Here is a 13,914-nt window from a genome sequence, read left to right on the forward strand (position 1 = left end):
GCTTTAAACAGTGTAGACGCTGAGCGTCCACAGAGTTCAATAGCGAAGCAGCGAAGTGCAGCGAAACAAGACGAGTGATTGGATAAATGCCGGGCTTTGTCCCGCCCATCGGACGCTCAGCGTCTCTGGGGGTCTATGGGGCAGTGGGCTGGCCTCGGCTGGCCCGGACGCTCAGCTTCTGCATGATGATTGGATGATCTGTCTGAGGCTGAATCCCTTTTTGATTGACAGCGAAATGAGCGAATCAGCGATCCTTTGATGTAAATATGTAAAAAATGGCCATATTAGACTGCATGTATAAGATTATGATTGGCCTTCATTTGTTTGGTAAGATTCCAAAGTAGAATGTGACCTCAGGTCAACATCGAATACTCAATACAAATAACACAACACCCAAACAGCCATATTGGAGTCAAATTCATCTGAAGTTTGGCACTTACTGTTGCCGGACATGGGCCAAATGTTGATTTTTCATCAGATTCCCACAACAAACCTGAAATGTGGCCCATTTAAGGCGGAGTTGAGGCAGCCAGACTCACCCTGAGTCCACGTTGTCATTCAAGGCCAAATGTGGGCCATGTAAGAACTGCAGGTGTGCTACATTTGCACCAAATATTTTTTGCTATCTGAGAAAGCTCTTAAATGTTTGACAGAATGAATTGTTAACAGCAAATTTGATACGATGTTCAGGGCTGTTTTGCTATAAATTTTTCTTTTATATTTAGAAATGTTGAATAAAACCAATGTGACACTCAAGGTGAAAACCACAGCCCTGATAATATTCATGATTACACATTATTTGATTTCTTTAATACTTAATTACATCTTGACACCAAGACATATGTGTAATAATTCACCATTCATGCTGACTGTAAGTTCTAGAACACACAAAGGAGATATAATTTTGTAATTACACAGCTTTCTGCACATCAGTTCTATATGCACTGGTGCCTTTTGGGTTTTCCAGTGAATTTAATACAGTTTCTATTCTCCAGAGCTTTGTTCACTTCCAACAGAAGAATAAAAACAGCAGCGCTGCGTTTAGCAAAGTGCTCCAGTGTCATAATTCAAAAGTAGGTTAACAACAAGAAGCCTGAAACTCAGCAGAGCTGCAGCATGGCTTTAATCCAGAGGGAATTTACAAACTGAAAACACAGTGAGAGGAGAACAGGGATATTTACCCCAACTTTCAGCAGATGCACCTCATCCACAGGATGATCTGCTGTTTAATCTTCAACACACGGAGAACAAAAATAAATCCTGAAGCAGGAGCAGCTTTCAGAGCTTTAGCTGCTCAGAAACGCAATGTGAAATTTAATCTACAAAGTTTTCTCAAGTTTGGTTGTCTGCAGCCGCATGTTTTTTTTGTTTTTGTTTTTTTTGGACCACCATATTTTAAATGCTGAATAATAAAAAAATCTGTGCAACAAAAATAAATATATAAACACTGTACATAAAAACATATGTTATCTGCTGAAATACACTGCAATTGCATACGTTAAACTGGCCAAAAATGTAAATATAATGAACCCGTTTGTTAATCACTTGATGATCAATAACCAATCAGAGTCCTGATTGCTGTGAATGGGAGGAGCTTAAGCTTTTAAAACTGACATCAAATGGCTGTCCAGAAGTGAGAAGATTGCCACAATTCTGTCTTGAATTTCTTTGGTTTTTGCCTTGTGTTGAACATTTTTTGTTATATTTTCCCCCAGTATTTAATGCCCTACGATATCATAAACTTAACCTGGAATAGCAACAAATCCATTTGAGTTTATTCTTTTTTTAAAAACCTGAATTTCAGCTGAAGGCTGTTTTGTTTCTTTTTGTTGGTTAGTGGAGGGAGAAACTTTCTCACTGCCTCATGTTCCTGCTCTCTACAAGTCCTCACATCTCAAGGCACAAATAACTATGAAGCTTACACTAATGTAATATTTCCTTCGAAGGCTGATGAGTTCATCATGTTTTAAATGGAATCTTTTCATAAAGGAGATGACCTTGTTTGAAGCAGGACTATGTAACCAAGCAGCTTTAGGCTGAACTCTTTGAAGAAAAAGAACTATAAAGTTTGGTGATCCAGTTTTTCTGATAAACCTGAATCAGCTTCCTTACTTATGACCTAATCATAGTGACCTAAACACTCTGCAGCTTTAAGTCTTATGATTTTTGAAATATGAATATCTAACATTTTATTTTAACCACTTATAAATCTACTGAATCATTCATTCATTCATTCGTTATCTGTAACTCTTATTGTGTTCTCCCTGTGTCTGCGTGGGTTTCCTCCGGGTGACTGTCTGTGAGTAGTGTGGTGTGTTCTCCCTGTGTCTGCGTGGGTTTCCTCCGGGTGCTCCAGTTTTCTCCCACAGTCCAAAAACACACATTGGTCGGTGGATTGGCGACTCAAAAGTGTCCGTAGATGTGTGTGTGTGTTGCCCTGTGAAGGACTGGCGCCCCCTCCAGGGTGTATTCCCACCTTGCGCCCATAGATTCCAGGTAGGCTCTGGACCCACCGCGACCCTGAACTGGATAAGCGCTTACAGATAATGAATAAATGTATAAACAAAAAAGTGCCTGACTAAAAAACGGAAACCATATTTCATTTTAAAAATACCAGAGAATCAGCATCAATGATCTTGTGATAAGAGGAGTCTAATATGGTGAATTATTTTATGTATAACTGGCTGTAATGTTCCACATATTTTAACATATTTTTTCAAAAAGTCACCAAACGAAAAATGCATTGGAGAGAGATCTTAAATTTCGATGGAATCAAACAAAACTCAAATCCTAAGAGCCATGTTCTGACATCTATTGTAAAGCCTTCAAAGAAGAATAGAGTGCCGCAGCTGTCCAAAAACTTTTAGACAGCTTTTGAAGCCTTTATTTATGTGTATGTTTTTTTTTCCTCTAAATGAGATTGAGATGTGAGGATAATATCCCTGTTGACAACCTGGAGAAAAACACCTGTGCAAAACTAACATGCTTAGCATAGAGTAATCAAAGTTTACTAATTATCTGAGCTTGATGATGCATTTAGGCACATTTTGCAGTTTAATAAATTGAAAGCTTTGTTTTTTTGTGTGTGCGTGAGTACAATTACTGGAATAACGCTGTATTCTATACTCTCTATACTCCATTGGACCACTTCATGCTAGGAACATCCCATAATACCTCTTGTTTTTGGAGATGCTTTGACCAAAACATGATGACCATCAGATTTTGGCCCTTGTCAAAGTCTCTCAGATCCTAACCCTTGCCTGTTTTTCCTGCTTCCAACAAATCAACTTCAGGAATTAGTGGTCCACTCACTGTCCAATATATCTCGCCCACTGATAGGTGCCATTATAAAAAAATACCATCAATAGTATTCACTTCTCATGTCCGTGGTGTTAATCTTGTGGCTGATCAGTTTTTATACTACTGTCACATTGGATCATCCGCAGTGGTCCACCCTTGGACCCCAGTGCTCATAAAGGCCGTGAAGGACATTCATCATGGCTAAAGTAATGAAAGTGAACTTATTAGAGCATCCATGATGCAGAGTGTGTGACTCTCTAATTTGGTTGTGTGCAGCGCTCTCTCACTTTTCTGGCTCTGACATTTTCATAAGTGCCATGCTAGCGACCACGGCCTTTCACAGAGGAAGGCGAAACCAAACCAATTTTCACTGCAGTGTTTGTGGAAAGACACTGGATTCAGAGAACGTCATTATCAACTTTTGCTTTACTTTGTTATTACTTATGCATCGAGGGGGAAAAGTCTTCCCTGGAAAAGGAAAGATCAGAATTCTCAGAAATGTAGGATTATTCATTCATTCATTATCTGTAACCCTTATCCAGTTCAGGGTCGCGGTGGGTCCAGAGCCTTGGGCACAAGGCTGGAATACACCCTGGAGGGGGCGCCAGTCCTTCACAGGGCAACACAGACACACCTACGGACACTTCTGAGTCGCCAATCCACCTACCAACATGTGTTTTTGGACTGTGGGAGGAAACCGGAGCACCTGGAGGAAACCCACACAGACACAGGGAGAACACACCAACTCCTCACAGACAGTCACACAAAGCGGGAATTGAACCCACAACCTCCAGGCCCCTGGAGCTGTGTGACTGTGACACTACCTGCTGCACCATTTTGCCGCCCTGTAAGATTATTAAGAGTTAATATTTACTCTTGCTAGCCAATCATAGGCTAAACAGGTGCCAACCAATCATTTTGTCACTCATAGACTGACCAATTAAAGACTAGACAGTTTAGGTGCTAATCTTTCAAAAGTTATATAGGTTAACCATCACAAATCTAGATAGAATCTGAATTTGGAATGAAGGACAGCTGCTGCCTGGGAGTTTTTGTGTTTACAGCAAAGACCAGGAATACATTTTCATTCCAAATGCATTCACATTTTTGTTTTCTCTTAAAGAAATTATTCATTAAGAGGATTGAGTTTTGTAATTGCAGGACGTCTAGGAATCCTGAGGGCTGGAATCTAACAGCCAACTTCAACGTGTTTGAAAACAACAGGGGCAAAGAGAAAGTGTTTGAAAGTGAAAAGTGTGGGGGGTTATCACCTTCACTGAGGAAAAAAAAGCTTCACCTCTCACTCCTCTCTTAGGCCTCAATGTGCTCAGCTTTGTTAATTTTTGGTGATAAAGAACTGCAAAGACTAAAGGGATTTATTAATGAAAGCAGTGACACATTAAAAGTAAATGTAGTGGAAATCATTGCACTCGATCAACCACTGTCTGTGAACATAGTACATTGCTGCGTCAACAAACACAAGTTTCAGTAAAATAAGGCCAATCCACATTCTGCATGGATTACAACTTTTTTGTAACGTGTTCCTGGCATCAAATTCAAAATGGGGAAATACTTTTATACTTTTTTAACATTTAAAAATGATTTGCAGATCAAGGCTTTTTGTTTTTGTACAAAATGTAGATAATGTCCCAATTTTTTGGGAAATGGGGTTATGTTAATATTATACTCGCATCAGATTTTTGGAGTTGCTCTTTCATTCATTGTCTGAAACCGCTTATCAAGTTCAGGGTCGCGGTGAGTCCGGAGCCTACCCGGAATCACTGGGTGCAAGGAAGGATCACACCCTAGAGGGGGAGCCAGTCCTTCACATGGTGACTCACACTCACACATTCACTCACACACTCACACCTATGGAAACTTTTGACTCACCAATCCACCTACCATCGTGTGTTTTTGGACTGTGAGAGGAAACTGGAGCACCCGGAGGAAACCCACGCAGACACAGGGAAAACACACCACACTCCTCACAGACAGTCACCCGGAGGAAACCCACGCAGACACAGGGAGAACACACCACACTCCTCACAGACAGTCACCCGGAGGAAACCCACGCAGACACAGGGAGAACACACCACACTCTTCACAGACAGTCACCAGGAGGAAACCCACGCAGACAAAGGGAGAACACAACACACTCCTCTCAGACTGTCACCCGGAGGAAACCCACGCAGACACAGGGAGAACACACCACACTCCTCACAGACAGTCACCCGGAGGAAACCCACACGGACACAGGGAGAAGACACCACACTCCTCACAGACAGTCACCCGGGGGAAACCCACGCAGACACAGGGAAAACACACCACACTCCTCACAGACAGTCACCTGGAGGAAACCCACACGGACACAGGGAGAACACACCACACTCCTCACAGACAGTCACCCGGAGGAAACCCACGCAGACACAGGGAGAACACACCACACTCTTCACAGACAGTCACCAGGAGGAAACCCACGCAGACACAGGGAGAACACAACACACTCCTCTCAGACTGTCACCCGGAGGAAACCCACGCAGACACAGGGAGAACACACCACACTCCTCACAGACAGTCACCCGGAGGAAACCCACACGGACACAGGGAGAACACACCACACTCCTCACAGACAGTCACCCGGAGGAAACCCACGCAGACACAGGGAGAACACACCACACTCCTCACAGACAGTCACCCGGAGGAAACCCACGCAGACACAGGGAGAACACAACACACTCCTCTCAGACTGTCACCCGGAGGAAACCCACGCAGACACAGGGAGAACACACCACACTCCTCACAGACAGTCACCCGGAGGAAACCCACACGGACACAGGGAGAACACACCACACTCCTCACAGACAGTCACCCGGAGGAAACCCACGCAGACACAGGGAGAACACACCACACTCCTCACAGACAGTCACCCGGAGGAAACCCACGCAGACACAGGGAGAACACACCACACTCTTCACAGACAGTCACCAGGAGGAAACCCACGCAGACACAGGGAGAACACAACACACTCCTCTCAGACTGTCACCCGGAGGAAACCCACGCAGACACAGGGAGAACACACCACACTCCTCACAGACAGTCACCCGGAGGAAACCCACACGGACACAGGGAGAACACACCACACTCCTCACAGACAGTCACCCGGAGGAAACCCACGCAGACACAGGGAGAACACACCACACTCTTCACAGACAGTCACCTGGAGGAAACCCACGCAGACACAGGGAGAACACACCACACTCCTCGCAGACAGTCACCCGGAGGAAACCCACACGGACACAGGGAGAACACACCACACTCCTCACAGACAGTCACCCGGAGGAAACCCACGCAGACACAGGGAGAACACACCACACTCTTCACAGACAGTCACCTGGAGGAAACCCACGCAGACACAGGGAGAACACACCACACTCCTCACAGACAGTCACCCGGAGGAAACCCACGCGGACACAGGGAGAACACACCACACTCCTCACAGACAGTCACCCGGAGGAAACCCACGTGGACACGGGGACAATCACACAGAGCAGGACATGAACTCATGATTGTGTTTCACTGTAAGCCTGGACAGCCAACACATACATACAAGTTTTTGACATCTATACTCCACTGTATTACATGTGACATGCATTACATTTGTATTTGCCGTGCTGCACTGTCCCCCTACCTTTGGAAAACACTGGATTAAACAATGATTGGTGAATAAATTGATTACATTTGTTAATGTATGATTGTTCACCCTATAAACTGACTATGGGAGGCTAGTCTCTGATTGGTTTGCTTTAACTTGTAATGGTTTGCCTGTGTTGTGTGAGATTAATTTACTAATCACAATCTGTGAGTGGTTAGTATCTAACTCATTAGCTGCCATTGGTTCTATGACTAGTGGTGTTCAGCAATTCACCTCATACATTCACATAAATGTTGTCAGTCAGTTTACACTTGTTACTCTAAAGCATCCCGCAGATGAATAGGGAGCTAGACTGGTGTCTGGTTTAAAATAAATGCTGTGTGTAGAGGCAGTAACTACCTCTAGGGGGCACCATCCCTAGAAAAGAGGCTTTTAAATAGGTGTGTGTGTGTTTTACCCAGCCTCCTGGTGCTGTTGTCTGCAATCAGTGTGCACCATGATGACTAATTGACTCCACTGCTGCCAGAGCCCTATGGCCATCTGGACCAACCTCAGCCTCAGATATAAGTCTGATGTAAAGCTAGAGTCAAGGTTAATCTAAAATAACTATCAGGCTCCAGTGTCACCACAAATGATTATGATGTGGTCTGTGTGGAGACCACGAAATACAAGCTGTACTTTACAGCTTTTAATTGTTCATTTACAAACCACAATTCCAAGAGGAATTGTATACTTTTGTAAAGTGTAACGATTCACTTTGTGCTGAAAAATGTTGTGTCTTACAACAGTAAGTCACCCGGAGGAAACCCACGCAGACACAGAGAGAACACACCACACTCCTCACAGACAGTCACCCGGAGGAAACCTACTCGGACACAGGGAGAACACACCACACTCCTCACAGACAGTCACCCGGAGGAAACCCACGCAGACACAGAGAGAACACACCACACTCCTCACAGACAGTCACCCAGAGGAAACCCACACAGACACAGGGAGAACACACCACACTCCTCACAGACAGTCACCCAGAGGAAACCCACTCGAACACAGGGAGAACACACCACACTCCTCACAGACAGTCACCCGGAGGAAACCCACGCAGACACAGAGAGAACACACCACACTCCTCACAGACAGTCACCCAGAGGAAACCCACACAGACACAGGGAGAACACACCACACTCCTCACAGACAGTCACCCGGAGGAAACCCACGCAGACACAGAGAGAACACACCACACTCCTCACAGACAGTCACCCAGAGGAAACCCACACAGACACAGGGAGAACACACCACACTCCTCACAGACAGTCACCCGGAGGAAACCCACGCAGACACAGGGAGAACACACCACACTCCTCACAGACAGTCACCCAGAGGAAACCCACACAGACACAGGGAGAACACACCACACTCCTCACAGACAGTCACCCAGAGGAAACCCACACAGACACAGGGAGAACACACCACACTCCTCACAGACAGTCACCCGGAGGAAACCCACGCAGACACAGGGAGAACACACCACACTCCTCACAGACAGTCACCCAGAGGAAACCCACACAGACACAGGGAGAACACACCACACTCCTCACAGACAGTCACCCAGAGGAAACCCACACAGACACAGGGAGAACACACCACACTCCTCACAGACAGTCACCCAGAGGAAACCCACACAGACACAGGGAGAACACACCACACTCCTCACAGACAGTCACCCAGTCACCTTACAATGTTTTTTTGTTTGCTTGTTTTTGTTTTGTTTTTTTCCAAAACGTTCAATTAATAAAATCAGTCTATGCCACGGAGACCATTATTAATAATAAAATATGAATTTTGAATCAGATAACAGGCATGTTTTAATGGATAGAGCAGAACTGATATAGTGTGGGAATCTTTGCAATTCAGAAAGGCACTTGAAGAACACGACAGAACGTTTCTGATTGGGGATGTGGAGATTAATAATGTAGAGTTAAAATGGGATTTTGATTAAGAATAAATGTAACACTCTCAGTGTCTAATCTCAACTATTCCAATCCAATTAGTCCATCTGTCAGAAGAGTATTCACTCTTTTGTGGGACATGTGTAATGCAGTAGTTACACTATATACATCCATAAATTTGTAGACACCCTGAACCCCCCACCCCTGGGTCACCAGGCCCAATGCCAAGCATCGACTAGAGGGGTATTAATCCCGTCAGCACTGGGCTGTGGATCAGAGGAACTGTGTTCTCTGGAGTAAAGGACTTACAGCTGGGATGAGTGTGAGTAGTGTTTGTAATTCAGAACTAATCATCCAACATCAATATATGACTTCACTAATGTTTATGTGGCTCCCAGCAAAATGATCTCACAGCACAATTCCAGTCTCTAATATAAAACCTCTCAGAGGAATGCATTTCAAATGAAATTCGGATAAAGCTGTTTTTTTCTTAAAGCTTTCTTTAAACTTTTTTTTTAAGTTACTTTTGTTTAATGGCTGTTTTGTCTGGAAATGATGTAAATGAAGTGTAGTCTCAAAGTTTTGCAAGGTACTGAATAGAAATATGGAGAGTTATTGATTGGGATATGCATTAGAACACATTAGTGTACACACTCACACACATTAGCATACACACACAGGCAGTCACACACAAACACACACACACACACTGGTCTTTTTCCCTCCACTCCTTCCCCAAATCGGTTTTCACTCACTGTAAGGAATGTGGATGGCCGGTGATTAATGTCCTGTCCATTGGCATTAGTCTCTCAAACATCAACTAAACCACAGAGTATCATCACCAGAGAGAGAGAGAGAGAGAGAAATACAAGAACTAAGGAGAAGAAAGGAGCGAGAGAGTGGGAGAAGATGAGAGAGAGAGAGAGAGAGAGAGAGCGAGAGAGAGAGAGAGAGAAATACAAGAACTAAGGAGAAGAAAGGAGCGAGAGAGTGGGAGAAGATGAGAGAGAGAGAGAGAGAGAGAGAGGGAGAGGGAGAGAGAGAAAGAGAGAGAGAAAGAGAGAGAGAGAGAGAGAGGGAGAGAGAGAGAAATACAAGAACTATAAAGGGAGAAGAAAGGAGGGAGAGAGTGGGAGAAGATGAGAGAGAGAGAGAGAGAGAGAGAGGGGATCTAAAAAAGAAAGGGTAAATGAGAGACGGAAAGAGAATACAAAAACAATAAAGGGAGAAGGAGAGAGAGAAGATGAGACAGAGTACAAAAAACAGAAAGGGAGAAGGGGAGTAAAAGTTATAAAAGAGGAAGAAGAGAGAGAGGATGAGACAAGGACGATGCTAAAAAGAGAGGGAGAAAGAGAGGGAAGGAGGATGAGAGGGAGAAGAGCAGCAGAGAGAGCAAGAATGACAGAGGTGAGAGAGAGAATAAAAAAAGGGAGGAGAGGGGGAGAAACAAAGAGAAAGAGAGTGAGATGGCCAAGAGACAGAGACAGGAGGTAAGATCCGTGTGAGTGAGAAAGAGAAAGAGAGAGAGAAGGAGGATGAGAGAGGGAGGGAGGATACTAAAAAAGGGAGGAGAGGAGGAGAAGCAAAGAGAAAGAGAGTGAGATGGCCCAGAGACAGAGACAGGAGGTGAGATCAATGTGAGTGAGAAAGAGAAAGAGAGAGAAGGCCTTAAGGAAAGGGGACAGACAACACAGAAAGGGAAGATACCACAGGGAGAGGCAGAGTGAGAAAACCTGAAAAAGCAACAAAAAGTACTAGAATCAACAGAAGAAAGAAGAAATTAAAAATAAAAAAAATAATTTTACAAATGCAGAGAACAGAAAGAAAGACTGTAAGACAGAAAGAGTGAAAGAAAAAGCCGACTGTGGCAGTGCAATAAATGAAGCATGAGAGAAATAATGAGGCAGAGGGAAGGAGTGAATGGGAGACAGTTTGATAGACTGATGGCAAGAGGGAGTCAAGGGGGAGGGTGGCAGGGCCAGGATGAAAGAAAGAAATGCAAGAATTCCCTTCACCTCCATCTGTGTGAGGCGGGTTAACTGAAGACTGTGTGATTCTCCCAAACAAACGAGAGACTCATCCCTCCATCTGTGACTGAAACACTATCACAACAACCGTCTCCATCTCTGAGTGACCAGTGCAACTCCATATTCCACTCTGTATACACCAGCCTCCAGCAGCGTGGGACAGCAGGTGAAATACAAATATAAACAGACCGCAGTGATCAGTGCGCCACATTGAAATGGATTTAAACAAAATCAGCACATGGTGTTTAGTCTTATCTTTGTTATTTTTGTACATATTTTTTCTGTCTGACAATTTTAGATCTAACCAATGTTCACAAGAAAAATTAGTAATGGTCATAAGGCGGCACGGTGGCACAGCAGGTAGTGTCACAGTCACACAGCTCCAGGGACCTAGTCTAGTCTAGTCTAGTCCCGCTCCGGGTGACTGTCTGTGAGGAGTGTGGTGTGTTCTCCCTGTGTCTGCGTGGGTTTCCTCCGGGTGACTGTCTGTGAGGAGTGTGGTGTGTTCTCCCTGTGTCTGCATGGTTTCCTCCGGGTGACTGTCTGTGATGAGTGTGGTGTATTCTCCTGGTGTCTGCGTGGGTTTCCTCCAGGTGACTGTCTGTGAGGAGTGTGGTGTGTTCTCCCTGTGTCTGCGTGGGTTTCCTCTGGGTGACTGTCTGTGAGGAGTGTGGTGTGTTCTCCCTATGTCTGCGTGGGTTTCCTCCGGGTGACTGTCTGTGAGGAGTGTGGTGTGTTCTCCCGGTGTCTGTGTGGATTTCCTCCAGGTGACTGTCTGTGAGGAGTGTGGTGTGTTCTCCCTGTGTCTGCATGGGTTTCCTCCGGGTGACTGTCTGTGAGGAGTGTGGTGTGTTCTCCCTGTGTCTGTGTGGGTTTCCTCCGGGTGCTCCGGTTTCCTCCCAAGGTCCAAAAACACACGTTGGTAGGTGGATTGGCAACTCAAAAGTGTGCGTAGGCCTTAATGTCAGTGTGTGTTGCCCTGTGAAGGACTGGAGCCCCCTCCAGGGTGTAGTCCCATCTTGCGCCCAATGATTCCAGGTAGGCTCTGGACCCACCGCGACCCTGAACTGGATAAGCGCTTACAGATAATGAATGAGTAATAGTAATAGTAATTTAGAGTGAGTGAGTGAGTTACAAGTCTTTTCCATTAGATGCTTAGCTTCTAAAAGTAAAGTGAAGGTCAGCACGGTTTTCCTACTGAGCGTATTAATCACAGCACATTAAACATGTTTCCATCCCATGAGTTGTTTACTTCCATTAGGTTTCCTATAAATATGAGTAAACAATGTTCATCTTTCTTTTTTCCTGTCGTTTTTGTTTTTATTCTGTTTCCGCTCTCTGAGAGCCTGCAGTCCATCTGTTTGTGTTTATGATGACTAAGGCTCTGGCCTGGTGACTAACGGACTCACTGAACAAGCTCCATTAATCTATCTGAGGAGCATATGGGCATCATTAGAGTTTATTTCACACACATCCTGGACTGGCATCTTCCCTCTGCACCCGGACAACCATGCCAATAAGTACCACCCGTCGTCAACCCCACTCCGCCCAACACACCCACACACACACACACACACCCACATACACATACACACACACACATTCAATTTGATTAATGGATGCTTTGTTGGTCTTTTACGTATTGCTGCACTGGTGTAAAACAGAGTCAGTGCATGACCGATGATTGTGTGCTGCCGTGAAAATATTGTCATGGTGATAGCAGCTTCTCAGCGAATGATTTTTAAAGCTATAAAAAAGCTCCTTGAGGCAAGACTTCACCAGCCAGGTAAGGAGCCTACTGTTTAATTACAGGCATTGGAAAGCATTGTTTCATGCCTTATTGCAGAATTAGCGCAAAACAGTGTCGGTGCACGAGTGATGGATGTGTGTACACACGTGTCAATGTTGCCATGGTGATAGCAGCCACTCAGTGGAGGGCTTTGTTGAAAACTGTTATTTATTTAAGTTGGTGAAACGAACACCTTTCATCACCTCATACTGTGTATAAAAGGAAAACCAAAGCCAGTTTTATTTTGTACTGTGTGTGTATGTGTGTGTATGTGTTTGAGCATCTGTAGCTTGGGCTGCTGAAGCGGCCAAAGCCCCAAAGGGACCACCTTGGGCCAACACCCCAGCATCCTTTGTAGCGGATTTTATGTTCGTATGATATTGTGGCTATGTGTTTTTTGGATAAAAATCTGTAGTAAACGACATTTAAAATAGAATTTCACTGCACTTTGTCGCAAACAGCTCTCTGACTTTAATAAGCAGACACACACATATACACACATCCACAGTTCCTCTTCTTTCTCAAAATAACTCTTGGGGTTGCAGCATTTTGCTGGTAATTGTCTTCACTTTTAAATGTGTGTGTGTGTGTGTGTGTGTGTGTGTGTGTGTGTGTAAAACACTGTGTTAACGTGTGCATTCTAAGCAACAGCTTAATGACTATGTATTTCAAAAAAGAAAAATCTCCCCATTAAATGTTTATATAATAAACTCAACACTTGCAGACACTAAGTGACATTGGAAAAGTGGAGGTGCCCAGTGTCTTTAATAATAATTGTTGTTTTTTTTTCTCTCTAAAGCAGAGTCTGAGTTGTAATAACTTGGAATATTGAGCTTTTCAGCCTCATATGTGTCCACAGGTGAGAATTAGTCCTTCACTGAGAGTGAATCTTCCTTCCATGCTGAGATGCTAACCTTGGCTTCGGCGAAAGATAAAGAATAATTGGTCATAAGTCAGAACCCGACCTCATTATCAAAGTTATCATATTACTTCCAGCAAAAGGTCTTTTCTACAAGACCTTACACCCACCCACTACTACATACTGATGTGGCTCGTAGTATTTTTCTGTTATTCTAGATGCCAGCGCTGGTGTTGCAGTATAGTTACGCAGTCAGTTCTGTAGCTCTGGTTCATGGAGGTCAAACTGGCCACTGACAGCGGTTCTAGTAAGCTTCTCTGAGCTGTGAGCTCACCGCC

This window comes from Hoplias malabaricus, chromosome 11 (genome assembly GCF_029633855.1).
Source record: "Hoplias malabaricus isolate fHopMal1 chromosome 11, fHopMal1.hap1, whole genome shotgun sequence".
NCBI classification, from domain to species: domain Eukaryota; kingdom Metazoa; phylum Chordata; class Actinopteri; order Characiformes; family Erythrinidae; genus Hoplias; species Hoplias malabaricus.